The 27,803-nt window shown below is 43.1% G+C and overlaps 1 protein-coding gene across 1 annotated transcript in view; it reads right to left on the reverse strand.

The window, feature by feature from the left end:
- sema6e (sema domain, transmembrane domain (TM), and cytoplasmic domain, (semaphorin) 6E) overlaps positions 1 to 27,803 on the reverse strand; it is a 166,531-nt gene that overhangs the window by 123,450 nt on the left and 15,278 nt on the right. Inside the window, exon 2 of the mRNA XM_037074469.1 lies at positions 21,789 to 21,872. The gene's annotated coding sequence lies outside the window, so the exon portion shown is untranslated. The remainder of the gene's footprint in view (positions 1 to 21,788; positions 21,873 to 27,803) is intronic.

Here is a 27,803-nt window from a genome sequence, read left to right on the forward strand (position 1 = left end):
GCATCATCCCGGCGTTCGAGCTTCTCACCCTGAGCGTGAAATGAGAGGAAAATGGCCGCCATGTGAATACGGCCTATTGTGAGCGATGCTTTTCTTAATCAGGTCTCTGGCTGAGCTTGTTACAGCCTTGCTATTTTTTTTTTTTCATGATTTATAGTTAATATAGTGTCTAAAGAATGGCCTAGGGTACCCATTGAATATTAAGCAATACCTAAAATTACTTGAAATAATAATTGCCTCCTCACAATCCAACCAAAATTAATCACTCAGGACGAGTGGTTTGGAAAATGAGTCCTTCCTGCTCAGGTGAGGAGAGAGCCGTGGTTTGAAGCAAGGATTCAGGGGCTGTTCTGGTCCTGACGGTTAATATAAAGTTTTTTTTCACAATACATGTGGAGGCGCAAAATTAATTACAGTGCAATTCTGTAATTAAACTACTAAGTTAAAAGAAGGGAAGGTATTGAAGGGGTAGTAGTAGGCGTTGTCGGTGCAATAACTCACAGGCCTTTGAGTTCCCTCTCCTCCCTTTTTTCAGGAGTAAAAGAGAAATGCTTTTATTCTCCAGCTGGGTGCCGGGCAAGAGTGAAAGGAGAGGGGAATGAGTCTCATGGAACAGTGGAAAAAACCTGTCCAAGGTCTAGGGAGTTGAATGGTTTACATGCTGGCTGCCAGCTTACGTTTCGTCTTAGTGTCACAATTTGTTGGGGAGCATCGTGGATGCTCTAAAAAGAGCGGGCTTCCTCCCAAAGCCTCCCCGGCGGCGGCAGAGTTGCTAAACGTCACTCACGATCATTCAGCCACCAGGGAGAGGAGAGAGTGTAAACAGAGGAGAGGAAGGAGAGTTAAAAAAAGGACAAAATGAAAGAAAGAAATAGAGAGACAGTGACAGAAAGTGACAAAGAGGGGGAAGAAGGCGAGGGGGCTGATGGTGGGATGACAAAAAAAAATAGACAAGGGAGTAAAAAGTAGAGAGAGAGATAGACTGGGAGTGAAAAAATACTCATGCATGCTAATCCTTGTCTCCCGTGGCGCTCTGTCTAATGTGAGAAAAGGCTACTGAGCTGCAGAGCTTGGAGCCGTCAGGGGATTGGACATGTTTGCTATCCAAAGCAAAGCACAAACAACAACAGGCCATCCTGAAGTCGGCCAGTTTACGGGCATCTTACAGCAGTGCCCAGGGTTTTTTGGGTTTTTTTTTTGTTTTTTTTTTGCTGCCATGTTCACAGTTGGAACAAAGAAGTAAAGAAGAAAAAAAAACAAAAAAGTTTGTTTCTGTCAAACCGGAGTCGTCTGCAGGATCCTTTGCCTACTCTCATGTTTCCTGCACTGGTAGCAAAGAGCGTGGGAACTGCTTTCAGAGCATCGAGCGGAGGCGGAAGACCGACCCTGACTTATCGACCAGCGCTGCAACGCACATCTTCATGCCTGATGTGGCCACATGCCAAACACACAGCGCGTTTAAAACAAGTATTGATTAAAATAAACCCATATACATATTTATCCCCCCCACCAGTAGTGAAACTATAAGAACAATAGTGATATTTACATAACAACGCCGTCCTAAATTAGAACATTACTCTTGATCTTTTGGATCAGAAGCTGTTCTCACTCAGTTTTCTCTCTATTTACAGACTGATGGCACCACAACGCTTATTTTCAGGTTGAATTAGGATGCACGTCGTTTTTTATTTCAGTTTCTCTGTGTTCTTATTTTCCATTTGGAATGAACGTGTTATCGGCACCACAGCTCCCATCATGCTCGTGTCCTTGTTTTCAAGGAGTCAGCGACTGACATCTGAGCTCTGTCATTTTTTCCCTTCAAATGTTTAACTCGATCAATCTTCACCTCTCAAGTAGTGCTGCTTGAGATGCTCGTCGTTCCTGTCGCTCCAGATATCTTGGATATGGACAGCAATACCTCTGATCCTGAAGAAAAACGATGGACCTGATGACCTGGCCATGGACCCGGTCATACCGTATTGGCATTTCTTCAATACGTGTCATGTCATGCTGACTCTGACGCCTGGAGGTGGAGGAGGTGGCAGTTCGATAAACACTACACAGTCATCAAACTTGTTGTCAGGTCAGGAAAGGAGACGTCAGCCATTTTCCGTTCCCGCCATCAAAGTCAGGGAGGATTCGAATACGGATCTGGATGTTCAAGGAAACTTTGAAGCATTCAGGTCAGTCCTGAAGTGAAACCACTGGATACATGACAAGACCTATTTTCAGTCCTATAAGTGGCGACTAAACCGGATATTCTTGACAAGATGTTGGGATATTTCCCTCTTTGTTTGTGATGACAGAGCCAAGTAAGTCAACTCTTCTCCTTAACCTTACCAAGTGGTTATCATGCCTAAACCTAACCAGAACTGTAGTGTGTAAAGTTTGAAAATACACGTGGTTTGCGGAAACCTTTATTTACATTTTCATTTATTTACGGTGCTTGGCTCGGGGCCATAACATCGTAAATAGAATGAGTACGAGGGGTCGACGGTGTGCAGGATTTCTCGGTTCTTACGCATTCAGTTTCTGATCCAGCAGAACTGTCTCTGAGGCTCTGCGGTGTGAAGGAAAGCAGTTAAAATTGATGAAAATGTAATTATTATGAGGAAAGATCTGAGGTGTTTAGGAGTGTCTTGTTTCTGTGATTTAATCATAAGCACGACATCAGAGAAACTCATATCAGTGGAAGGAATATATATTTCAGCGATTCTGGAAGATTTCTCGTGTGACTTGTGAAGTCGTGCATGAAATGGGACCAAAGGTCAACACGGTGCGTGCAGTTCAGATCGTTTCAACCGGAGCCAGGTGAGGTGTGAACATCTCACGACTGGTGGCTGTCACACAGAGCCACCGACGGCCCGAACTGTCAGTCAGTCTGTAGGTGTGTGCCTCCGGAGGTGGCCCGCGTGCACCAACACAGCTTGGCAGGGTTTCCCTACATCCCGAGTGAATGACAGCGAGGCACTGAAGAGGCCCCTTTCTCTGAGCTGACACTGCTGATTTGAATATCAAAACATGATGTAAAACGGTGATTAAAAGCCAATTACAGCTCGTGTCACTGAAAAGTCAATTAAGTGTTTCAGGGGCTGCGAACGGGTTTTTTTTTTTTTTGTCAGGATAATAACAGGGGGAGCAGAGAACAAAGGGGAAGTGAAGAGATACAAAGGAGAGATGCAAAGGGAAAATTGAAAGCGAGCGTCTGAGAACAAACACAGCCGGGTTGAGGCGGGAGCAACAGTCGGATGAACAGCGCCGCACAGTCAGATGTGCGAACATCTTCCGCTGTAGACACAGGATTTCTTCCATTCCCGTCACCATGCAGTCATGAATTATGAACAATTTGCTCAAAGGCAGCATTCAATTAAGACTCAAACCCCACTGGGAACCTAAGTGGGAATGCTTTCTGACAAAAACCTTAAAAAACGAAGCCACCCGCCCCATTATTTAAATGAGTCCATTACAAAGTCCTGGAGCCTCCCTCCTGGACGAGTTTCAGCTCATTGATCCTGAATTACTTATTTATTTACCACTAATGAACAGTGAATATGGGGGGAGGAAAGCAGGGGTAAAAAGAAAAAAAATATCATTGAGGCATGGTGCATGCTACAGCTGCCAGCTTTCTGATCATCCGCCCGGAGCCTGCAGGAGACGCCGTGTTCTCCATGTTGAGATGCGGTGGTGGGGGCGACACCGCGCCGCAGCAGCCGTCGCACCCCGGGAGACGAGGCTGAGGCTGAACACGCCGCCATCCCAACGGGCTCCCCCAACAAGAAGAAGTAAATAGCTGAGAGGCGAGCTGGTGCTGCTTAACCCTGTGCTTTAATTATTGAGAAATCCCTGAAATTGCCAGAACGCACAACACACTCAACTCAAGAGGCTTGTTAGAGAGTAATGAAGAGGTTTGGAGCGAGAGGGGATCATTTTTAGAGAGGTGCCAAACTGGGGTAGATCTCTGCTGAGAGTATCCGTGTTGGTGCTCGTCCGCCTTTCCCTTTTTTTTTTTTGTCCTGTTTCTGTGTTAATGAAAAGCCCCCCAAAAAAAGAGATGAGTAACTCTGAGAGCTTCAGTCCGGTCTTTAAATACAGCGTCGCTCTACGACTTGGCAGTCGACGATCCCGCTCTCCGCCTCGATTTGCTGCGTCGCTTGAGCCATCCCTCGCTAATTCACACGAACCACCGCCAATCAACTCACGCACACAACCAACAGCAACATATTCCACTCACACACACACACACATATGCACTTACACAAGTATGCAACTGTAATCAAGCTCACAGCCTGGTGTTTACAACAGAGTGTTTTTCTCCCAAGATGTGACGCACTGAGCAGAGTCTGGCAATAAAGAAGGGAGTTATTTAAAGGAAAAAATCTGACAGGGTATCAGTTGGGGGTCAGTGACACTGCGAGGGCCAGATGGTCATCTAGTCTGGCTCGTCCTCTCCCAACAGCCCCTGCCTCTGTACCCAATTTGTTCAGTGTTATTTCCAGGAATAAAGTGCTCGATTGTTGTGCTTTGCATTTCCTCTACATGAACTCTGAGCTGTGCTGGCCTCTCTCACACCCCGGGGAACAAGCAAATAAATTAGCGGGGGGGAGTTTTGTTCCAAAGTGCTGCTTGGGAGGAAAAAAAAACCCGAAACCTGTGCACCAATTCAATATGATCTTGTTTGAGCAATGATTTGAGTCAGGATTAACCCGATCAGCTGACAATGGCTCATAATCGAACACTGGATTATAGAATACGTTTGATAACCAGCCAAAAAAAAAACGTCTTTAAGCGCTGGCTCACAACACAAGACTGAACTTGTTATTTATGCGTGACAACTCCAGAACACAAGCTTTTCACTTCAATGTTAATGGAGTGGGCCCACGCCCTCATAAACCGGTCCGGCTGTTTACAGAATCAATGTTGTCAAGATTGTGCCAAGGGAGACTGAGACGGATCGCTTTGTTTTGCTGACCAGTGCTGTTTCTAAGTGTTTTATTATTGTAATCCTTTGCCATTTAAACCTTTAATAAAACCTGGCAGCTAACATCCAGTAAAAGCATCTCAGACAGCGTCCTTTTTAATTTGTTTTTTCCTGTAAGGCGACAGACAGAAGCCACGGCTTTTTTTTTTTGCTGCCTCATTGAAAATCATCAAGCACCTGAAAGTGTTTTTTTTTTTTTTTTACCTCCACCACTGAGCAAACACAAATATTTAATAACCATGATGCAACAACAAAAAAAAGCCCCAGAGTGAGTTCAGAACAGTGCTATAGTAAGGCTTTACGCTTGATGTGCACGATGTTATATTTAGCTCTAAATTCGGGTAAAACGATTCCTTTCATTTCATCAGATTTGTGTCACGATGTTAAAATAACTAGAATCAGCACCACTCAGGTAGAATCCGGGCTGTCGCTGAGTATTTCTGAGTTTTCTGACATGTTATCCGGTTCCCCAGTCGCACAGTAAGCCGTGATTTATACGACGTTCGCCTGACGTACCGTTATCAAAGCAGCCACATGTCATCTCCATCTGTCTTTTCTAATGTGGAGGTGGAGGAATAATTTCTTATATAGACCTATGAAGAGGAAAAACTGAAGGCATGTTATTAAGAATCTGTATTAGAGGTGTGAACACATTACTGACTGATATCAAACTAACTGCAGATATAAAACCTTTTACAGCAAAGGTTAATTGCTCAAGGCAAACCAGAGCTGTACCTAGTTTCACCTTACTGTGCTTAGATATAGATTATATTTGCATTGATGCACTGTGGTAATGTTTATTTTAATTATGCTGCAAAAAAACAGAACTAGGGACAAAAACTAGCACTAGCATGAAACTCTCTCTGCAGTGCACGAATTGTAAACTCTGTAATGAAGCTATGATCAACATAATAATCCCTATTATATAAAATCCAGATAAACAAATAGATACAAGCTAAATGTCACTTGCCTCTTGATTCCATTACAATTAACTTATCAGTGATTCATGATGCATTTGATGTAAATCAATATCTCATCTAGTCAGATAAATATGAACTCCCTTTTTATATAAAGTCCCTCCAACAGGCCACAATATAAAAACTGCATCTTTCAATGCCAGCATCCCTGTGAACCACCTCATTATATAAACATTACAAAAACAAAAGTGTATATCCATCTGCAGTGCATTATAACTGTGCTGTCTTCTAAAGAAATAAGGTTTTTCACATAGCAGCTCGAAGACGGGCACTTTGTGAAACTGGCCACCATTAGAAACATGACTGTCGCACACTCACACCTCTCTCGGAGTTAAGATACCAGAGGTGAAAACACCTCCTCCTCCTCCTCGTCATCAATCGTTGGCTGATTAGCTGGTCTCTCTGTGCTCTTTATGGTAGCAGATGTTAGCTGGAGGTGACAACGGCTAACTGGACTTTTCGATTTGGTGGTAATACCGGAGTATTTGTCAATTTTTGCAGGGCAGCATCAATCTTGTCTAATTCGTGGCTCCCAGGAGTTTCATAAAATCTGAACCAAATATCGCCGCTTTCAAGATACTTTTATTTTTGTATCACTCTTGGCTGATTTAGCCTCCATCCGTCACTTCTCCCAACATGTAAAAAGGAAACCTTGAGCGAATGTTCGCCCACAATTCAATCAGCAATCACTCCTGATTATGTTCTGCCACTGCATCGACACAGAATCTTCCACATCCACATCGGAAGCATCTAAAAATCAAGACATTTCCACGCCTCTAATCGGTGGTGTAAACACAGTCGTATCGGTGTCTAAGTATTTTTTCTGCAATTAGGTTAACAAATCACCACCAATTTGAAACTAGCGCTGCATCTGTTAGAACAGAAATATTACCTGTTTATTTTCTGGCAGCTGTACTGTACAGCGGATCGCGTGGGATGAATGGGCGAGGAACTGTGAAACAATAGAAGGCAGTTGCATGCCTCTCCTCTCTCAGTAGTTTATGTGTGATCATGCACACGGTTCCCACAAAACTAAACACGTCAACAGGGCCCGACTCGCTGGAGCTCAGCTTTTGATCGTCATTGTCTGTTCTTTAGCTAAACGAGCTTTGATGAGCGGGGTTGGTGGTGGTGGTGGTGGTGGGGGGGCAGCTGAGGATGTGAGTTGTTTATGTTGCTCAAGAGGCAAAATTTCATCTGTTCACTTCGTAATAGCTTGGACAGTCGTCAGCACACCAACATCCCCCACATCTCATCAGTGGGTTTTCTTTTTTGTCGAGCTGAAAAAGTGAGGGGGGTTTAGTGTACAGAGCGGTCACCGAAACTGGATTTTGTTCCATTATGCATGATAACAAAAGCCAGAGACCCGTGGTGTATTGCGGTAAGCTGCTGAGAATGTGGCCAAAAATGATTCGGCCACAAGGAAAATTTCTCAATGCTTGCTGGGCCAAACCTTAAAAAACACTGCATGACAATCCATAAATTCTCTTCTGAGAAAGAGAGGAGTTCACTTCTAGCTGAAGAGCTCCAGCATGGTTCAGTGCCATTACCATTTGAAAGGGGAGAAGATGAGTGCAGTAGCGTGAGGGGGTGGGGAGGGGGAGATAGACCAGCGTGCAGAAAGAAAGGCTGAAGGGGGAGTACGGAAAAAGGGAAGAGCGGCTGACTTGTTGAACTTGGCGCATGGATGAGCTTCATTCGTCAACAGAGCACTACATCTACTCCCTATTCAGGTTCTGCCCTTGAGGTGACGTCAGCCGGGTCTGACTTCAGTATTATACAGCTGGAGAGCGTATCAGAGCTCGTGCAGGGAACAGAGAGAGAAAAAAAAAAAAAAAAACAATCATCAAACTCCCAGGATGCACTTTTACAGTATATACTCCTACCCAACAGTAATAAGAAACAAAATGCCTATAAAAGTTCTGGTTCTTAAAAAATATTTCTTTATCATTACTGTGTCCGTTTTCTGAATTATGCATATGACCTTTGGGGAAGATATAAAGCGATGACTAATTCATGAGATTATGGAGTAGTAGAGTGCCGCGGATGTTAAAACTGGTCGCAGGGCCCAGGGGAACATGCAGCAACAAACATATAGTCTGTGAGAGGGTCTACGGTGCAGCCAGAAGAGGGAGGGCAGCGATGAGCTCTTCATTGAACGGCTCTGTAGCAACAAAATGTAATTTAAAAAGTTCTGATTTTCATCTCTTTGCCCTCTGAGGGTGTTTTTCATCCATAGTTGGTGAAGTGTGTTGGACTAGTCCTGCTTGAAAAACTTTACTAAAAACATAAAGACAATTATCCTAAACTCAAAGGCAACCGATTAATCTTCTTGGTCAAACAGCGGCATGTTAGTCGGTCATATGAACTCAATCTGACCGATGGGTTTGGTTTGTTTGCCTCGCCAGAGAGGACACACCAGCAGGGCGTTTCTTTTGACACTTTGTGCCGAGCACAAGTCAAACAATGCCTGATTAGTGTTTCCATCACCAGCTGCGCCGAGACGCACTCCAGATCGACCATCTCCAGAGTGGAGCCAAAGTGCGCCATGAAAGCAAGGCGGAGGTGACGTCTCAGGAGCAGGGCCCCGGGGAGAACAGGGCGTGTTGCAAGTCCTCACTGATGTCAGTGCAAAAGAGTAAAGAGAAGGAGGCTTTTCAAAGTTTCTGTAGCTTCTAACTGAACCTCTTTAGTTTCTCTCCTGCTTCCTTTTTGTTTTGCACTTTGAAATATCCGCTGTATTTTGCCATTTCCTCATGCTGCTTTCAGTCGTCTCAGGAGTGGTGCTCAGTTACGGCACTCTCAATCTGAAAAACTCGTATGAGATGAAACGTGTTTATTGCCAAATTTGCAGAGCTTTGTTAGCGGTTTAATACTACAGGCAGGAGTATTTACAGCGGCTCTTTTGACCACCAGTTAATGCATCATTTATTAACGACACACCTTACAGCAGGTAGCTCTTCCACACAAAGCTGACATGCCAAGTTAAACTGAGTCAAGTCAAGACAGCACAGGTATGAAAAAGCCCCACAGATTTGCATCCAGCTATGATGACTTTACTCAGGTACCTTGTTCCACAACTTGACGGCCTGTGGAATTGGGGGAGATGATAGTTAATGTATTTATTCCGGCAACAATGTGCTGCTGCTGAGAGCCAACACAACAGACATGATTGTCCATCAACAGTTTCTGACTGTACAACCTGCATGAGATGAACTGCAGTCGATAAAATACACAGAATATCATGTTGAGACACAAAACACATAATACGCTCAGCAACAGATTACACAGTCATGAGACATTTCCAGACCTGTGACGGTGTAATTTCCATACAAACTAGTATCCAGGGGTAGAGGACACCGAGTACCTGCCCACTATTGAATATTTTCTTTATGCAAAATCTTAAGACACGCCTGCAGTCCAGGTTCCAGTAGAGCACAATGACGGGTCATTTCCAATCCACCATCTGTGACTGTCGTGCTGAATTTAAATCCTGAAATTCAATTTTGTGCCTTCACGAAGGCAAAGTGACTATAAATATGTACTTTTGTGAGGCAAAAGAACCCTCCTCACACTGTGGGAATGGAAAAATGAAACTGTGCGCTCCCCTGTGTGTCGCTTTTCTCAGGGAACCAGTTTGTTTCCACCTTGGGGCAGGCAGGTAGGTTATGACACCTGTTTCCACCTGCTGTGGCAAAGTTGCTCCCTGCCAGCAGTTTCCTCCCTTTTCTCCCTTTTTGAAACACACACACCCCCACACCCGTTTGGCAACGAAACAGAGCTACACAAGGCCACAACTACACACACAAACACACACACACATAATCACACACCCACAAGCCTATTAACGTAGCCAAGCTATTTCATGGAACGCTGCAGCACAAACACCGGGCACAGAAGGTGGAGTATATGCTGCAGAGTGGCAAGTGAGAACAGTTGGTTGGTCGAGAGCAGGGGGACGTTTCCGGAGATAGCCACTATAGCCTCTATGCTAACGCTCGGTGACTCACTTAATGCCAGAAATAAATTAATTGTTTCCTGAGAATGACAGAAACAGCATTTTGTCGACAAACGGTCCCCCAGATGTGTGCTGTCAGACTTACCAGCTTTATAAAGAAATATGAGTCATCCTTCCTTTGAAACTGAAAAAGGTACGGGAGGTTGAAAAGGCTTGAAAGAGCTCTGCAGATATGTTCACAACATGAAATTACTCTCCTCTAGAAAGGAACAAAAATCCACATTATGCAAGTATTTTTCATGTCAAAAGTTTAACTACGAGATGTCACTTTTGATTTACTGTGTGAGCTGCATGTTGGACCACGAATGGTCCATAAAAGTTAGGACGCTGCATGAAATGTGAATTAAAACAGAATCAATCATTTGCAAAAAGAACTGTTGCGTTCCTGAGCCCCTGCAGTAATGTCCTTTAAACTATCCTCCCTCCCTCAATCCTTGCTTGTGAATGACTGAAGCTACATCAACACAAACACACATAACATTACGCTCCTGTCCTTCTGTTTATGTTGAAATTATAAATGATGCACGTTCGTCATTCTTCACAGTCAAGCTCACACATGTGACCACAGTGTCACAGCAGAGTCACAGTTTCAGTCCTCCTACAGAACTGGTTTGTAACTGGTACCCAACAGGTGTGGCACGAATAAAACATGTTTTAGCAGGAAAAGGTTTCTAGCACATGCAAAAACACTCCTCGAGTGAAGTAAAATGACTCGGCAGCAGAAAAGGCCCGAGTGTTGACGACTTACAAACAATTGGGTGTTCTTCAGGCCTCGGTGTTGACAGGAAGCTGCGAGCCAAGCACCGGACACCACCTCAGCAAAAGCATCCTTGACACGGCAGCGCGAGTGTAATAGATTTGAAGTTCTCCACTCGGAGTTGGAGAGTGTCGAATCACCATAGAAACCGAGATGGCTGTTTGGCAGGTTTGAGTGGCTTTTGGTTTTGAAACACTTTTTCAGTTTCTGGGGCTTCAGCTCCGGCGCTACTTCTCTCGAGGTTATATAAAAAAAAAAATAAAAAAAACCTGCAATTGCACGCCGCTCCCGTTCTCTGATCATCCTCGTTTTTTTTTTTCCTCCCCCGGCTCAGTAAGGCAATCATCACAGCCCTGCGGTGCGAGAGCGTCTTAGCTATGGCAGATAAAGGCTCGGAGATTGTCAGTAATGACGGGTCCACCAGTGCTGCAACTTCCCAGAGCTGCTTGTTTCAGCAGTAATTACGATGGGGGAATGGTGCACCGTGACTGGCTCTAAAAAGCTTACCAAGCCTTTTGCTTGTGATGCCATGTCAACTTTTTTTTTTTACACTAGGCAAGTCAGGCGGGTAAGTAAAAGAAGAGGACTTAAAAGCTAAACAAAATGTGTGAAACAAAAGAGGTAGAGAGCAGAGGCGGCAGGCGCAGAGCTGAGTGATGTGGAGGCCCGGGCACGGGGAGGGGAAGAGCTCTGAAGTCAATGAATAGGGATGAGATTGGATCATTGGCGTTCAGTGTTCCCCAATCACAGCCCTGTTGAAGAAGCTGGAGGGTGAAATGATAAGACAGGTGAAAAGGAATACAAGAGAGAAGACAGAGCAAATAATGGGGGAGGACGATGGGCTCCAAGAGGCTGGAGAAGGAGTGATTGAAAATAACCGCAAACAGGAAGAGAGGCCTGACAAGAGTGTGTGTGTGTGTGTGTGTGTTTTTGAGAAGGCTCTGCTGCAAAAGGAAAAAAAAAAAAAATATCTATCATCTGTCTTCCCCCTTGTGTCACTTTCTCTGAAGCTGGCCCTCAGTAATCACCTTCTTCACCCTCTCAACCGCTTCATCCTCGCTTCCTGTTCTCGTCCCAATCCACCCACTCTCATCCGCTGATCTCTGAGACACACATGTGCTTACGAGGAGAGCGCTTAACCCCCCCTCTCTCCGTGGATGAGCCCTGCCGAAAGGTGTGCACGCCAACGTGCATTGAAAACTCAGGGTACGAACGTCGTCCGTGAAGAGAGTGAGCGGTTTCTTCATCCCACAGTTGGACGGAAATTGGATATTGAGTGCAGGCGCGAAGCGCGCTGAGAAAGCATGAATGAAGATGAACAAATTTCAAACACCTACACACATGTAGAGGTATGACAGAGTCGATATTATTGAAAATGGTGGGCGTTGAGAAGGGGGGGGGCTGAGGCTTGGTACAGAGGGAGATTTAGTGAACGTGTCCACCTGCGTCGACCACCACAGAGAAGTCATCTATCATGGGTCAGTCATACGGTACAGAACTGTGGGCCGAGGGCGGCCATGATAAAAGGGGGTCGCTTAATTCCAGTCAGGCTGCTCTGAGAAAAGCATCAAGATAATTGCATCCAGTGCGAGAGCAGAAATGAAAAACTAGGTGGTTATTTATAGGTTCAGATGGATATAAATATACACTTTTACTGGAGAAATGGTCCCACAAGGCCCAGAATCTGTTTCCATGCATTAACATCCTATAAATGTTGGTTGATTGCATTTTTTATTTATTATCATGCTGCTGGACATGCATCTATAGGTAAAACAAATTACTACACGCATGCCTGTAGACTGGGCTTGCCGCTCGAGTACACACTGGTGTTTTATTACTTGTTTTTTAATCAATACTTTGTCAATATGCTCTTCAAATGATTGTGAGAGCTCACCCTCCTTGTGTGTGTTATCACAGTGGAAGTGAAGTGGCTATGTTGCATTGTGGGTAATGTGACACCATGTTTTACTCTTTTAGAACAGCCTGAAAAATAATCAAAATCAACACAGCAGAACAAAAATTATCCGCTTTGTTCTCACACACGATCATCTTCCTTTTTTTTTTTTTAAAACCTGGCACCCTCATTTCCCACAATGCAAATCAGCCGCCGAGTGACATCACTGTGGGTCATTTATCTGATGACATGCAACAAAAGGCTTCACACTACTTGTTTCGCACTTGCAGTAATACTCAGAGACGTGAAAACACTTAAATGTGTGAAACTGGAGAAAAAAAAATAAAGCGCAGACAAAAATTCTGTGACCTGAAACAATCACAAAAAGACACACTGATTTAAAAAAAAAAAAAAAGCAACAGAGCAACAATTTAAGCATCTTAACTTGTCAGCGACCACCACCTCAATGAACAAACTCTATTAAACCTAAGTTGAGCACATTTACATTCCAGCAAACAGCTTGCAATTACCCGTTTAGATGGCATACGATGGCAATTAATACAGCAATCTTCCTTAATACCCCACCTAGGGAATTTGTAAACATCAATTAGAAGGAATAAGAGAGCCTCTCAGACGAACAGCCTCACGCTCTGCAGCAGTCACAGCATGATATTGGCAATAAAAAAAAAAAAAAATGTCAGAAATCTCTCTGGAAGCTAATGTTACATCTCCAAATGAACCACCTCCACCAAGCCATTTTCAGCCTGAGAGAAATTATGGAGGTGGGCGTGAAAAACTACCTGAATCTTCTCAACAAAATTAGACAGAGGAGAAAGATGCCTCTATGAAAAAAAAATAAAAAGGGAAAAAAGGGAAAATGACCGCGCTCCACTGCTCTGCTGTCTGTATGACTAATCAGACCGGCCCGTCCATATTATGCCAACAGCTGCTGGTCAATAACCACATACTGCATCAAGTGCACCCATAAACCACTGGCCTTTATGGTCAATAGACTCGGTCTTCGACATCGTCTTCGCTGCCCTGTGGGGGCCTGAGACGAGTGGACTGAGAGCCTGGACAGGAAACACTCAATACTCTGCTGTAAAGCTGCAGCTACGCTATCGATTCATCTGCCAATTATTTCCTCAATTAATTCTTCTGTCTATAAAATGTTAGAAAATAGACGAGGGAATGTCCATTTTCATTCCCCTGGAGGACGACGGGGATGTTTGTTTTATCAACGCTAGTAAAAAACTAAATGCACTCAGTTATATAATACATGAAGAAGAACGACATCAGATCCTCACATCTGACACGCTGGAATCAAATGTTTGGTGCTTCGAACGGAGAAAATTAAGACAGTAAAATAAGCAGCAGATTAAATGTCCCCTAATTAAAATGCGAACACTTAAAAGTCTTATCTATTATTGTCTTTTATAACATACACTTATTGGTTTTCTTTGCGTCTGTCACCATTCATTTTTATTTTCAGGGTGTCTTCCCCCTGAGGATGCTGGGAAATAAATATGGACAATAGAAAGACGCCAGAATCCCAGAACCATCTCCTGAGACACTGACGCCCGAGTTGTTTCTCTGACTGGGTTGTACGATCGCAGTTGATTTATAAGGAAAGAAAAAGTTCCTGAAAAGCGACTCAACCGATTAATAAATTATCAAAATAATTCCAGATGGATCTTTTTTTTTTTGGTTAGCTCTAGAACTGACGGGTGCAGCAGCTGACAGAACATTCATCACATAATCACTTGTGACAGGGAGGGTTTGCTGCTTTTCTTCAGTTTCTGTCAACGTGACTTTAATACCTTTGGATTTTTTAACACTTTTCCGACTAAAAACTGAAAAAAAAAAAAAAAAAAACCTAAAAAAGAAAAAAAAAAAGCAGAGAGACGTCACCTTGAGCATCGGGAACCTTTGATGTTGTTTTCTTCCTTTTTAAATTTTGGCATTCTTTAGACCAAACAACAAATCAATTAATAGAAAAAAAAAACAAAAAAAAAACTAAAACAACAGATTTTGTGAGAAGCATCAGTAGCTGCGGTCGTAATTCCAACTTCAAAAAAAGAAAAAAAAAGAAAAATGAAGAAAGCACATCAAAGCCCGTCTCTGAGATTTGTGCTCGCGGGCAGGTTGGCAACTTTTCTTCTTTTACAAGCCGCTGGTCAGTGTTACAACAAAGTTAACTTTCTCAGCTACGGCTCAGAAGAAAGTAAACAAACTGCAGGTCTGATTGCACCCTGAGCATACTGATATCATCTACAATCCATTTTAAGTAAGCGGCACTAATGACATCAGTTGAATGGGAATAAGATAAAACTCTATCAAAGCTGTTACTAAGGAAGCCATACTTAATGACATAATCCTTTTTTGAGCTAAAGCTAACTAACCTTTACGAAGGGATTACCTCAGGGCGAAGCTTCAAAAAGGCTTATTGACATCTCATGCTCGCACGCTGGAGTGTGTGTGTGTGTGTGTGTGTGTGTGTGTGTGTGTGTGTGTGTGTGTGTGTGTGTGTGCGTGCTTTAAGGTCTGGCTGAGGTCTCGACCTATATCGACTGCACACTTTCTGAACGTCAACAAGGGGAATAATGTATAATCCTGAAACCACCCCCGGGACTCCACTTTAAGTAATTACCGTGTTGCACATGCTGATGAATCTGTTGAGCGGGAGTTCAAAAAGCTGAAAGAAATCTGCAATCACACTTCATTGTGAATCGAGGCCTCAGACGAGTGACCCTTGTTGAATTGGCACCGCAATTAAGACACTTGATTAGCCGTAGTTAAATGGTGGGAACAAAATATAAAATGTGCAAAGCGCTGGGCAAAAAAAAAAAAAAAAAGGCTTCAAAAGGCTTAACCACTTATTTTAGACAACAAATTAAAAAGGTACCTCTCGACCTTTAGCTGGAAAAAGAGCTATTAACTGATTTTGTCACTTGTATTGTTATGATTCTCTGCATTATTCCGATTTATATGATAATTATGCTTTTGGAACCAAAGCTTCCACGATACTTTAAAAGGGGTGTAAACAGGTGTTGCCTGACACCTCTACCCCATGAATCTGTTCGGTGGAATGAAGATTCAGCGTCTGAGACGAGGTTTATTCCTATAAAAGCTGCTCAGTTCAACTTCTAGGGTATAAAATTACTCAGATGTAGAGACTTCAGCTCGCCTGCTTCCAGTTTAGCCATCCGCTAACTTGACTGTGGATAAAATGATTTAATCTCGTGGCTCTTCTGGACTTTACAGATGTTATCGGCCTGAATGACTCAACTTCTGATAGTGAAACGAGTCATTTTTGCGGGTATTGTGACCATCAAATATCAAGATTTTGCCAACGTGCAGCTCAGGAGGAAGGGCGGGTTGTCTAGTAATGGTAAGACTGGAAAAGCGCTGCAAACATGAAAGCTCATGTGAAGAAGTGTCTTTGCACGTTTTGGCCTCTTCGTAGGGCTCGTCCTACCCTCCTCCGTCAGGTTCCAGTCTCTTTCTGTCTGTTCGTTCAGGTTTGTTTTTGTTTCTTGGTTTTGTAATTTGTCTCCATAACAACTATACCAAAATATCCTTTAAAAGCTCTGGAACACTTTTAGGTTTATTCACAATAGGCATTGGATATGTTGATATCCTCATAAAAAGTCAGACTTCATCTAAAAATATGTGCATCATGTCTTAATGTTCAGATCTGACTGAGTGATAACTTTGGAGTGTGACTTTTAACGCAGCAGTTGTAGCACTCCGGTGCTGAGGATAGTAATTACCTCCAGGAGTTCTGTGCCACAGACCGTGCTGTTGAATTTCAGTGGTACATTAAAGTAAAACAGGCGTCAGATGAAACTTGAAATTCAAAGCAAAATATCTGTGTTAATAAGTTCCTATTTCAGTCTCGAGAGTCGGAAACATGCTTAGTGCTCGTTATCACGGCACAAAGCGAAGTGCCGGCACATCCAACTGCACACCATTATTATGGACAAAATTTTTTTTTTAATATCAGAGAATTCTCTTCATCTTACATGAACTCGCTCTAATCTGGTTCGGTGTTATCTGGAAATAAAGCCGAGGATCAACATCCAAAGGCGTTTCCACAGAATTACACAAAATGTGGCCCCCAAAAAAATAAAGTTCTGCATTAATACATCACAGCTCCAACTGTAGTTTAGTGACAGATCTCTGGGAATCTAGATTTGCGGTGAATCCAGCTGAACAATGTTGAACTGATGAGATGCTGATAAGATTAGTCCCAGAGAAAAAAAAAAAAAAGATAAGAGAGAGTTCACAATGTCCTGCGCTGCTTCCTGTTCAAAGTGAGTGAACTTTTCTGATGGTGTTAATGGAGCTCTCCTTGCACTGTGAGTTTTGGCAGCAGTTTGTTAAAAAAAAAAAAAAAGCAGAAACCCCCTACCACGACTCAGACGTGTTGATTAGTTAGACATCTTCATAGTTTTCCTCCTGCTAACAATGTTTAAACTTTTAATGTTGAGCCCTGAGTCGAGATCCAGGGTCGTTTGCACTTCATGCCATTAATGGTTTATGTCTTTGCTTGTGTAGTTCAGAATAAAACAAAGCAAATTCACAGCTGGACCCAACAGGCCTCTGCAAACATCACCACCCACTGATGCAAGACCTTTTCTTCTCCTGAGACCACAAAGATCAGCTCAGGAATGGCACAAGAAAAAGCAAAAAGGTGAAACCCCAATCGCACTCTATTGCCTGCGGTGGACCTCATTTTTCTCCCACCTCCTCAAGTCCCTGTATCCCTGGAACTTTGAAGTCCGGCCAGCAAAGGGCTTTGAAAAAGCCTGCAATCTCCCCACCATGACCAGGCAGAGGATTAGCCAAGCCCTGCAGGACAGAGTGGAAAGAGGACGGAAGAGGGCTGGAGGAGGAGTAGCGCCTTTTTCCACGAGGGCAGTGTATGTGCGAGCAGCTCTCCCTCCGGCCAGAGCTGCGGGGGATTAACAAGCTACTAAGGAAGCAGAGAACAGACCTCCAGCCTCCTTTTTCATGAGTTCCGAAGAAACCAATTTATAGCAGAGAACTGAGGGGGGGGGGCGCTAATTCTCCCTATAACTGCCTCCCGATTCAGCTCCAAAATCTTTGTTGTGTCACTCACAAAAATCGGCTTTTGTGAGATGGAAGACATTTTCAGGATTCCCAAGTCACGCGTCTACAAAAAGGTCTCAGTCATTGACGGAGGAACTTCATTGACTCCAGAGTAACATTTCAATGGTTGCAGAGAGGAGAAAATAAATGCAGTTAAGCTCCTAATCTCACCATCGGACCTGATACGATCAGTCATGGGGGAAGTCAGCCTGGAAAGTTTGTTTTCCCTTGTGAGCCATACCAAGAGAGATTATTTCTCCTTCATCCATCCTGAGCTCCCGTATTTTGCCGACACTTTGGGGCTGTAAATATTTCATAAACGTTCCGCTCAATACATTTTCAAGCCATGCATCCACTGGCTCTCAATCGAAACATAATGTGCTTATCAAGCGTGCACGGTTTGAATGTGTCGGTGAGAATGGCTAACGTGAAAGAACTTCATTGTTTAAAGCAAACGGGCGAGGAGAAAAAAAAAAAGGCTTTTCTTGAAAGTGAATTCCGGGAGGTTATCAAGCAGTCACCAGTAAGACAGACTATTGAACGAATCTCAGCCGCGTCTCATTGAAGTGCAGCCGAGTCACGAAAATCTACAGCATTTCAGGATACAATACGACAGCGCAATCAATAAGTAATAGCAATTTAGCTTACCAGTGAGGAAGCAGGAACAATAAGCCTTGATTTTCAAAAGCACTGCTACACTGCTGCCTCCCCATCAGTGCTTTTCAAGTAATGGGGTCTTTTGTCTTATCTGTGACTGAGAGGAGCTTGAGGACTTTGCCCTTCATCCCTTTGTTGTTACAGAGTCTCCTGTGGAAATGGAAGATTGGCCCAAAGGCGTGGGTGTGCGTGGAGGAGCTAGGCGGCCGTGCGAGCACATCAGACTTGAGCGGTCTTAATAAAGCTTCCCTCTATCCACCCCAGAGATCTCCTCACCCCAATTATACGCCTGACACCTCTACCCTCCTCCATCTCCTCTTATTTCTCACAGCCCCCTTCCCGCACCATCCAGTTCCCAGCTCTGATCGTGCAGCCTCTCCCTTTGCTGGTCTCGAAGCCCCGGAGGGCTGCACAATATCAGGCTGCTGGTGGCGTTCGCTTCACAGTCTGCTGGCTGAATTGCATTAGGAGTGTATCGCTCCTCGTATTGACAAAAGATCCCCACTGTTCAGCCAGCGACCGTGTAAACTTCTCTGACTTCACGAAACACTCACATTTCTTTTAACAACACTGTCTGGGAAAAAAAAAAAAAAGGATTTTCATGTGCACGTCCTTTTTGTGATGTTATATTGGGATACTGCTGAGGAAGTTGCATCTTCGAATCAAACCCATGACCTGTCACTGCCGTCTGAGCCCAAACCTGTGGAGGCATGAATGAGGTCAACAGCAGACGCTTCAAGCAACACGGGACTATTTTACGCATTGTTGCATTTTGTGAGTGTCGCAGCCTGCGGGTGTTACAACGTGAAACAACAAGAGAATGCTGACCTCTTCTACTTGGTTTCACCACCACAGGTTATCAGTTTGCTGAAGCTCTGGCTGAACATGTCCGTGTGCATATTTATGGCAATTCATCACCTCGTTTCTCTCGTTTGTTTCTGTTTCTTCTCCGTCTGTACACAGGAACAGCAGCACACACTCATGCGGTCATGGAAACGCTCAGGTAAGCGCTAAATCGTCCCTTTGAGGATTGACATTTGTTACCTCCACCTGTTTGCAAGAACGCATGTTGAGTCCGTGAACTTGTTGATGTATGTTTATGCCAGCTGGGCCAGGCGGCGTCATTTTCACTTCACAGAATCGTGTGAATCATGTTTCCGCCTGACAACATCTGAGATGATCGGACAGGCGGGTCCATAAACTTCCGTTGAGATCTGTTCACTTAAGTCACATAAAAAAGCTGACAATTTCCGAAAGCTGACCAAAAAATAGGCAGTAAGAATTTCAGTAATTGATTATTGTTTAGATAATTTCTGAATAGAAAAGCAAGAAATTCAGCGGTTCTGTCCATCTCTATGTCTTTTAAATCTTCTATGATATAAAACCGAGTTTCAGCTTTGAAATCCCAAGTTAAACTATTTCCTGATAAGTACTACACTGACAGACTAAATGATTGGCCTAGAATATGATCATCAGATTACCTGATAATAAAATAAATAGAGAAGAGCTTGGATAAGTCTCTCGTGATAAGGTAAAGCTGCACAGACAGCAATTCTCAAACCTTGTACGCTGGTAGGTAACCCGAACGTTTCCAATTATTAAAAGCTTTGTACGTCAATGAATCTGGTGTTTACAAGCCATGGTTCACCTGCAATCGAACAAGTGTGAACCAAAAAAAAAAACAAAAACAAAAGAAAACATGCCTAAAAGGGGTAACCTTCTCTGATGAGGTACCAACCAAAGCAAATTAACTGCATGCGTGATCACACACTAATGCAACACAGTCACATCAACCTGCATACTAACAAGTCTAACACCTGAATAACACAGCGCTGCCACTTCGGCTGTTTTGTCTATCGTCACTTGTTTTTTAGACTTTTTTTTTTTGGCTGGTTTTACCTTCAGATGCTTTCAAGGTCACAGCAGGCCTGCATCTGGCCAGCCATCTGTTTCCAACCATCCCATGAGGCGTCCTGTCATCGCCGCTCCTTGGCCCTGTCCTCTACTGTCCACATTCGAGCTCACTGGGGAAATGCCCGGCCAGACACAATAGCGTCTCAGTGATTCTACAAGTTTCTGATGCATTTCTGCAGTTGTTTCCGCTTCGACTACCTGACAACCTCGCAGCGGGATGACCTCGGCCAGGTGTGTACACATCGTTAGTATGCAGTGGACTCACCGATCGCTCAATAACATAGGTAGTCAATTTATGAAGCCCCAAAATCACAAGTTTGTTTTAAACCTTACAATCTGTGCACCATGTGACACCCTACATCCTTAAAGCTCTGGTTGGGATAAAGAAAAACTTCACAGCAAACAGACAGACGGACATGCAACACGATGTCAGACGTAGCAGCAGAAACACAACGTAGAGAGACACAAAACTATGAACCACAAAACTATAAACTCCAAGTAAACTGAAGCCAGTTTTCCTGCCCATGTTTGTTCATCATAAAATGTAATAATTGGCTTTGATAGATCCACGCAACCTTAAATACTCAGGACTTAATGAGCAATCATTTAAGTTAAAGTTCAGAGGAACACATCCTTAGATGTTATTTATTAGGAGCTTAAACAAACTTAATCTGCTTCATCAAGACACAAAGAAATTCACACCTGACAAATATCTTTAAATTAGAGACCAAAGAAGACAATTGAGGATCATCTTAGGGTTTTTGGAAATACTGATTACCATTTCATAGACCGAACAACTAATCATTTAATCATTTAATTGAGAAACAACAGATCAATCCATAATGAAAATAATCCCTAGTTGAAGGGATTTGCAAGAATTATAATGGATTCATCTGATTCATAAACTATCCACAGTTGAACCACGCTGACTCCAAACCAGAGACAAAAGCTCAGCCAAAAACATAAAAAACACAGATACCACTCATTAAAAATAACAACACTTAATCCAACTTTGACAGCAAAATACTCCATCTGTTCCGTACTCATGTATCACCTCTTTGCAGCTGGTGAAAAGCTAATTGAGAAAATTGTTGTCTGGGCCTTAAGAAATGTAGCAGCACTGCAAACTGAACTTCTAGCACAATGACTTCACACTCCAAGTTCGTCCTTGGGTAAAGAAAAAAAAAACTTTTCATTAAAAGATCCAAATATTTAAAAGCAAGCTCCTGACATTTGATTAGAATTAGAAGATAATTGATTGAGTAGTGAGTAACAAGCTGTTTCAGTAGCAGTATTTCCACAAAGGATCCTTTAATTGACTGGTCTCTGTAGATGCCTCCTAAACTTTCCACTGTCACGTTACATCCAAATCAATCTAAATGCTGCATTTAAAAAGATCAGGGAACAGAGACTCCCCAAGTCAACAATTAATTACACAGGAACCACTTAAGAAAATAAAAACAGCGTTGGTACTGTACCTTAGCTTTCAAACAGAGATCCTCCAAGCAGGTGAGTTACAGCAGGTCGGCACAGGCTGGTTAAGACGGCGGCTGTCAGAGTCTCTGCGAAGGAGAAATAAGAGATCACTGTTACATCTGTGTTTGTCCGAGACATAATGCTGGACAGCTTACAGGGATGCAACCTAAGCCTCTACGAGCAGTCAGAGCAACTGTGTTCCCATCCCACTTCAAAGCTCCAACAATGAATAACAATAACGGATGATTATATACCATCACTACCGGATATTCAGCAGGAAAACTTCAGAATGTGACGTAACAATGTAAACCAATTTTCTTTGGACTCGGGGGAACAGACGTGGTTGGCCATGTTGCATGAGAACAGGTTGCTTTTGCAATAAGTGAACAAAATCTTTTGACAAATCCGGGAGCTCAAACTGGCCAAATCTGACGATGGCATCTCAGTTCACAATCTGCTCTGGCAATCTGCTCCCCGGGAAAACATTCCCACCTTGCCAGTTCACAAAACTAAACTGAACTTCATATGATATTGCAAAAAAAAAAAAGAAAAGAAAACTCCCCTGCTTACTGAGATGTCAGAACTAAAATAAGCGCCTGGAGGTAGTATGCCTCCACGCGCAGAACAAGTTGCACTTTACATCGTTGTCTGTCCAGATTAACTTTATACTGTATGTAGTGAAAAAACCCACAAGTGTGTGGTGGACTACTGCTGTATGTCTATTAGCTTGTTAGCTCATTGAGACGAAGAAAACAGCGTCAAATTTGATTGTGTGTGTTCATAATTTTGTCAAACTAAGCTAATTCTGACAGACCAGAAGGTTAAAGCCATGACAACATTCATGGATGTTCCAAAAAACGTTGACGGTTCACACACACGTTCAACCAGACGGACGATTTTTACAGTCAACACGGTTTCAAGGTGAGCACTCAAGATAAGCGCCATTAGCGATTACAGTGAAATATGGCTTGTGGTGTCGAATAATGACCTGAAAAGTGTTTTTGCATAACTTTATGATGACGAGAGAGAAGTTGACTTTTGAACAACATCTTATCCTCTAACATTTGTGTGAAATGTTGTCAATTAGCATATGAATTCTTTAGTTATGGCCAAAACTGTGTAAATAACCTCTGAACTTTGGTCTGTGACCTCCAAAGTCCAATCAGTTCATCCTTCAGTCCAAGTGGACGTTCGTGCCAAACAGAAGAAATTCCCTCGCTTTCATGGGAACAGGATGGACGTGCAGACGGATAATCAGAAAACATAATTCCTCCAGCGACAGTTATCGCCAGCACAGAGGCATAAAAAGTGAATTTTCTGACTAAGTGAGAACCTCACTGTGCTTGATAAGCAATTTTCTCTGCTTTTGAATATGCCAAGTCCTGAACATATAGCGAATGTATTTAATTTCCTGCTCCATACAGTCACTGCTGATTACTTTTCAACTGAACATTAAGCATAAAAAAGCAATCAGGGGTTCAATCTCATGCGCAGTCACAGTGGGGTTTATGTGCCAAATTCAAGGTGTGAAAGACATCACAATAGGCATTGAAACTATTTGTAATTTTAGGATTTCATTAACCTGGCCATTGTTCCTGAAAATCTCCGTGTTAGCAGCTCGCTGTGCAGCTTCTCCGGGCCTGAACCTGGAGATAGACGACCATAATCATCTATTCAACTTTGCCTGCTCTGAAATGTAATGACCTAGTTGGATCCTGACCTGCACAAACTGACTAATTCTGACAAATGGCGATGATGGAGGTTCTGACCTCCGGCGAACACAATTCAAGTAGCGGAGCCCTGGAAGACTTGCAGAGGCAGCATCCCCTGGATTAGTGAGCACACCAGCTGGCAGCCACATGCTGATGATGGTTCAGTTAAGGTTAAGGTGAAGCCATCTCACCCGCTTATTTTCCTCCACCGTGCTCTCAAGTTCTCTTTGTTTTGACAAAGGGAATACAAGCCCCGGATGGAAAGACAGACCGCTGTGTTTTGTATCAATAACAGCCTTTCCTGGGTAGAGTGACTCTATCTGGCATATGGTCATTATTTTCTTGTTTCAGTGGTATAAAGAGAAATGTTTACAGACAAAAGTCTGGGCTCACCATTTGCAGGAACAAGCAGATCAGCTCTGAACTTACAGGACTGCCTGGGAAAAACACCAAAACATCAAAAAGGCAGATAAGGCTTTGTGGGAAAGAAATTCCAGCGCAGACTAAAACAAAAGGTTCCAGACTATCTCTGAAGCACTTAAAGTTCCCAGACTACAAATTGCCCCTAACTGCATCTTGATTAATTTAGCAAAGTGTGTTTGTGCTTTATAGCAGAACCAAGAAGGGTTGCGGTAACGTACATCAGCTGGCCATCTGCTAGAATCGTGCCAACATGTCTTCCATCATCATCATCATTCACTTGCAATTTAGCAGGTAGAGGGCATGAAAACAGAGGACGGTTCGACGCTGGGAAAAGTCTGTTTTTCAAGCCTCACATGTCAGAACCATTGAGTGGTGATTGGTGCCGACATAAAATGATAGTAACAGCCAGCAGAGGTGCCAGACAATCCAGTTTACATTTTGAATTATGCTCAAAAGGCAACAAAAAAAGAACAAAAAACATTCTGACCGGAAACTTTAAAGAGGTAGGATGAAACAGGAGGAATGACTCCCTGACCAAAGTACGCCGGTCCAGCCCGGGCTCGGACTCAACTCCTGATGAAATACCTAAACACCAGCCTTCAAAGTGAACATTTGCAAACCACAACTTGGACCCACAACTGAGAGTATAATCAAACCGACGCTTGGCCTCTGAACCGTTGGACCGGATGTTTGCTTTGCGTGTTTGCTTGCTTGCTTTGGCTACCTCGAGCTCTTAGAGTGCGTAACCTGCAGAAACGTTCCTGAACGTATCGACACCATGAAACCTCACACATGTGGAGTGACTTTATTGATTCGGTAAATGGATCCAAGACGGCTGGATGGGAGATGATACTCCAAACCTCTCTGGTTATGTCACCTCCCATTAACAATGCAAGAATACACAACATGTGTTCAGAGGAATGCAGGGAAGGAATGATTATCCCTGTTTGAGCTGCAGTTGCTGATGACTGTTTATTTGAATATACTAAAAGTACCAGCTGGGTGGGGTTTGCATTGTAAATACAGGGCTAGAGGGGAAGATATCTTCTTAAAAAAAGACGTCTAAGACTTAATTCTCATACTTAACCACCCTGCTAATACCCCGGCAGAAGCCCACTCTAGGAAGATTTCGTCGCTCGTCATCCCAGATCAAACCTTCGGGGTGATCTGGTCTGAGGATCAGGCTTAAAAGCTTCTTGGGATCATCCAAAGCCCCAAAACATTACAATTAACTACTCCAGTACTGAATTCTTGCTACCTTTTTCTTCTCAGCTCTTATTTCTTCATTTTCTTTCCTAGCAAGCTTTAATTAAGGAATCCGTTCTGTGGCTACGGGAGTATTCTTTGTCACGATGGGTCTCTTTAGTGGCTGCTTGAGATGTAGGAATTGAAAGAGGTTTTAATTGAAAGAAGTTTTAATTTAAACTAAATTAGTGGTAGTTAAATTGGCAGTTTTTCTTGGGTGTTCTTGTTCTTGCTAAAGACATTCATGACGAACATCAATCTGAAACCAAGACAAATGAACTGATCATGGCTCCAGCTTCTTTTTCGGCTTGAGAACAAAGTTTATTGTAATACTGCAGGGGGCACAGTCCAGATTCAGCCCTGAAAAGTAAGCTTTCAAAAGCTTTCAAGGCAAAAATCAACAACTTGATCAACCAAACACGTACAATTGTGGCTATTTTATGGATTCACTGCAAGTTGGTCTGGATCAGATCTTCATTTAATATCAGATTTCTAGTCTTTATTCTGGGGTTTAGCAAAAGGACACGATGATCCTTGTAGGTCTGGTGCTTCTTCAAGCAGAAACAAGTCGGCTTTAAATATCAATGTCGCCCTGATAGGGAATATTCAGGTTTGAGTGTAATGATGAGTTCTCCGATTCAGTCTTGTTCGTGACCTTTCTCTATTTGACTTGAGGAGATGAGAGACATTTAAATGGCATCATGCCATTGCAGATACTGGATAAGGACATGCTTTTTATTCATAATTACAGTTGGACTCTGGATATTTATCAAAATTATACACAGATAGAGATCATGGTATGTCAGCAGGAATACACCAACTTTTATGTTTTCAGTGGCTTGGCGAAAAGTGAAACAATTACCCTGAAAGACTATTAGATTTCTGTTCAATGCGGCATGCAGTTTTATGGGAGGAAATAAAATGGAAACAAATATGGCTGCCAAGAGTAAAACCAGTGAATTATTGCAAATTATCTTTTATCTATTTTATTTCATTTAACTAAATTAATGCAAATGTTATAATGTTTGACTTCATCTTAACCTTAAACTTTTATGTTTGTCATCGTTTTACTGTTTTATATTGTTATTTAAATGGAAAATCCCAATTTGTTGCTGCACTGAGCCTTTTTTTGTTTAATAGCCAAAAGCAAAAAAAAACTGCCACCATGAGGTCAGACGAGGCAAGAAACAAAAGCAGTCGGTCAGTAGGGTTGTAATCAAAACAGTTCAGCCAGATTTTATAAACCATTTAATTTGGAGGAAAACCGAGAGCGAGCGCATCCGAAATGACCAGGCAACAAAACCAAATACTGCGATATTTCTTCAATCTAATGACAAAGTGGGTGAAAGCAAGTTTTAGAACAAGTAGAACAATCTGGCAAGTTCAGAAAATGTAATCTTCATTGCTGTTATAAAAGAAACGACAACACTTCCTGTTCATAATATCATAATAAGATAACAACAAACGATGTATTGCATGGCCTTGTCCAAGTCTTTTATTGAATAGTTAGTATTTTAGGGTCAGAGCTGATCCCACAAAGCCTCTTTGTAAACTGAATTCAAACATTCAGTTTAGGTAATGATTTAACCCTCAACTTTGTTTTTCTTTGAAACCTGTATTGTGACTATTACTCTAATTTATTTTTAGTGTTGTCACCGTGTCCCCAAATATTAATAATTATCCTGGTTAGATTAACATTGTTACTACATGACCAAAACCAGAGAAAAAAAAAACACTATGAAAATTGAATTTCCCTTCAGCTCTCAAGTCGCTTGTGAAGCTCTTTGAACTGCTCTAATTGGATGATTTATACAACTGTCAGTGGCCACCAGGGTTGTGCATTTTTTTGAACAACTAATAAATCTAGCAAGAGGAACCGAAAAGTAGTGGCCTCTCCCTTCCACCAAATGCCAACAACCAAGTGATCATCTGGCAAACAGACCACACTCCTGCCCTTTCTCCACTCAGCTGTCTATTAAAAGGGAAAACATGTGGTCTAGTGTCTTGTTTCAGAGAAAGTGAAAACACACACCCGCCGAGGTACACAGCGGAGCAGCGGAGTCAGGCATGTTTTGACTCTCGCTGTCTCTCTCCTTCCTTTGTACCACATTCCCTCACTCCACAATCGCCACATGGGGTAGGGGTAAATGACATGACCCCTCCCTGCTATCACCAGACGGGTCTTCCCTCCCTCCCTCGACACCCACTCAAGAAAAATCAATCAGTATTCAGGTCATGCCACAGCAACGCCTCCCCCTTAACACGTGACCTCTGACCCCAGCAGGGTTCTCCTCAGAGAGCGTGACAAGGATTTGTCCGTGCTGCCAGTGTCTGCTCCATGTCCGATGCTAACTGAGTCCTCGTGTTGAGGAGGGAGGGGAGGGGTGGAGGAGGAGGAGCAAGGCCTGACCCTGTCCACCTCCGACACAATAAATCCAGCTGAGGAGTTCAAGGTGGCCTGACCTGCATTCGACCCCGTCTCTGGAAACACAGCAACAGGGCTCCAGCTGAGGCTTCCCCCCCTCCACCCACCACTACCACCACCCGCCCCACCGATGTGCCCCAGAGCTGAAGGGGAGAAACGGAGGAAGCGCTTGTGTTTTTTTGTGGGCACCGCCAGCACGCAAACCAACACAT

Source organism: Acanthopagrus latus, chromosome 17 (assembly GCF_904848185.1).
Source record: "Acanthopagrus latus isolate v.2019 chromosome 17, fAcaLat1.1, whole genome shotgun sequence".
Lineage (NCBI taxonomy): Eukaryota > Metazoa > Chordata > Actinopteri > Spariformes > Sparidae > Acanthopagrus > Acanthopagrus latus.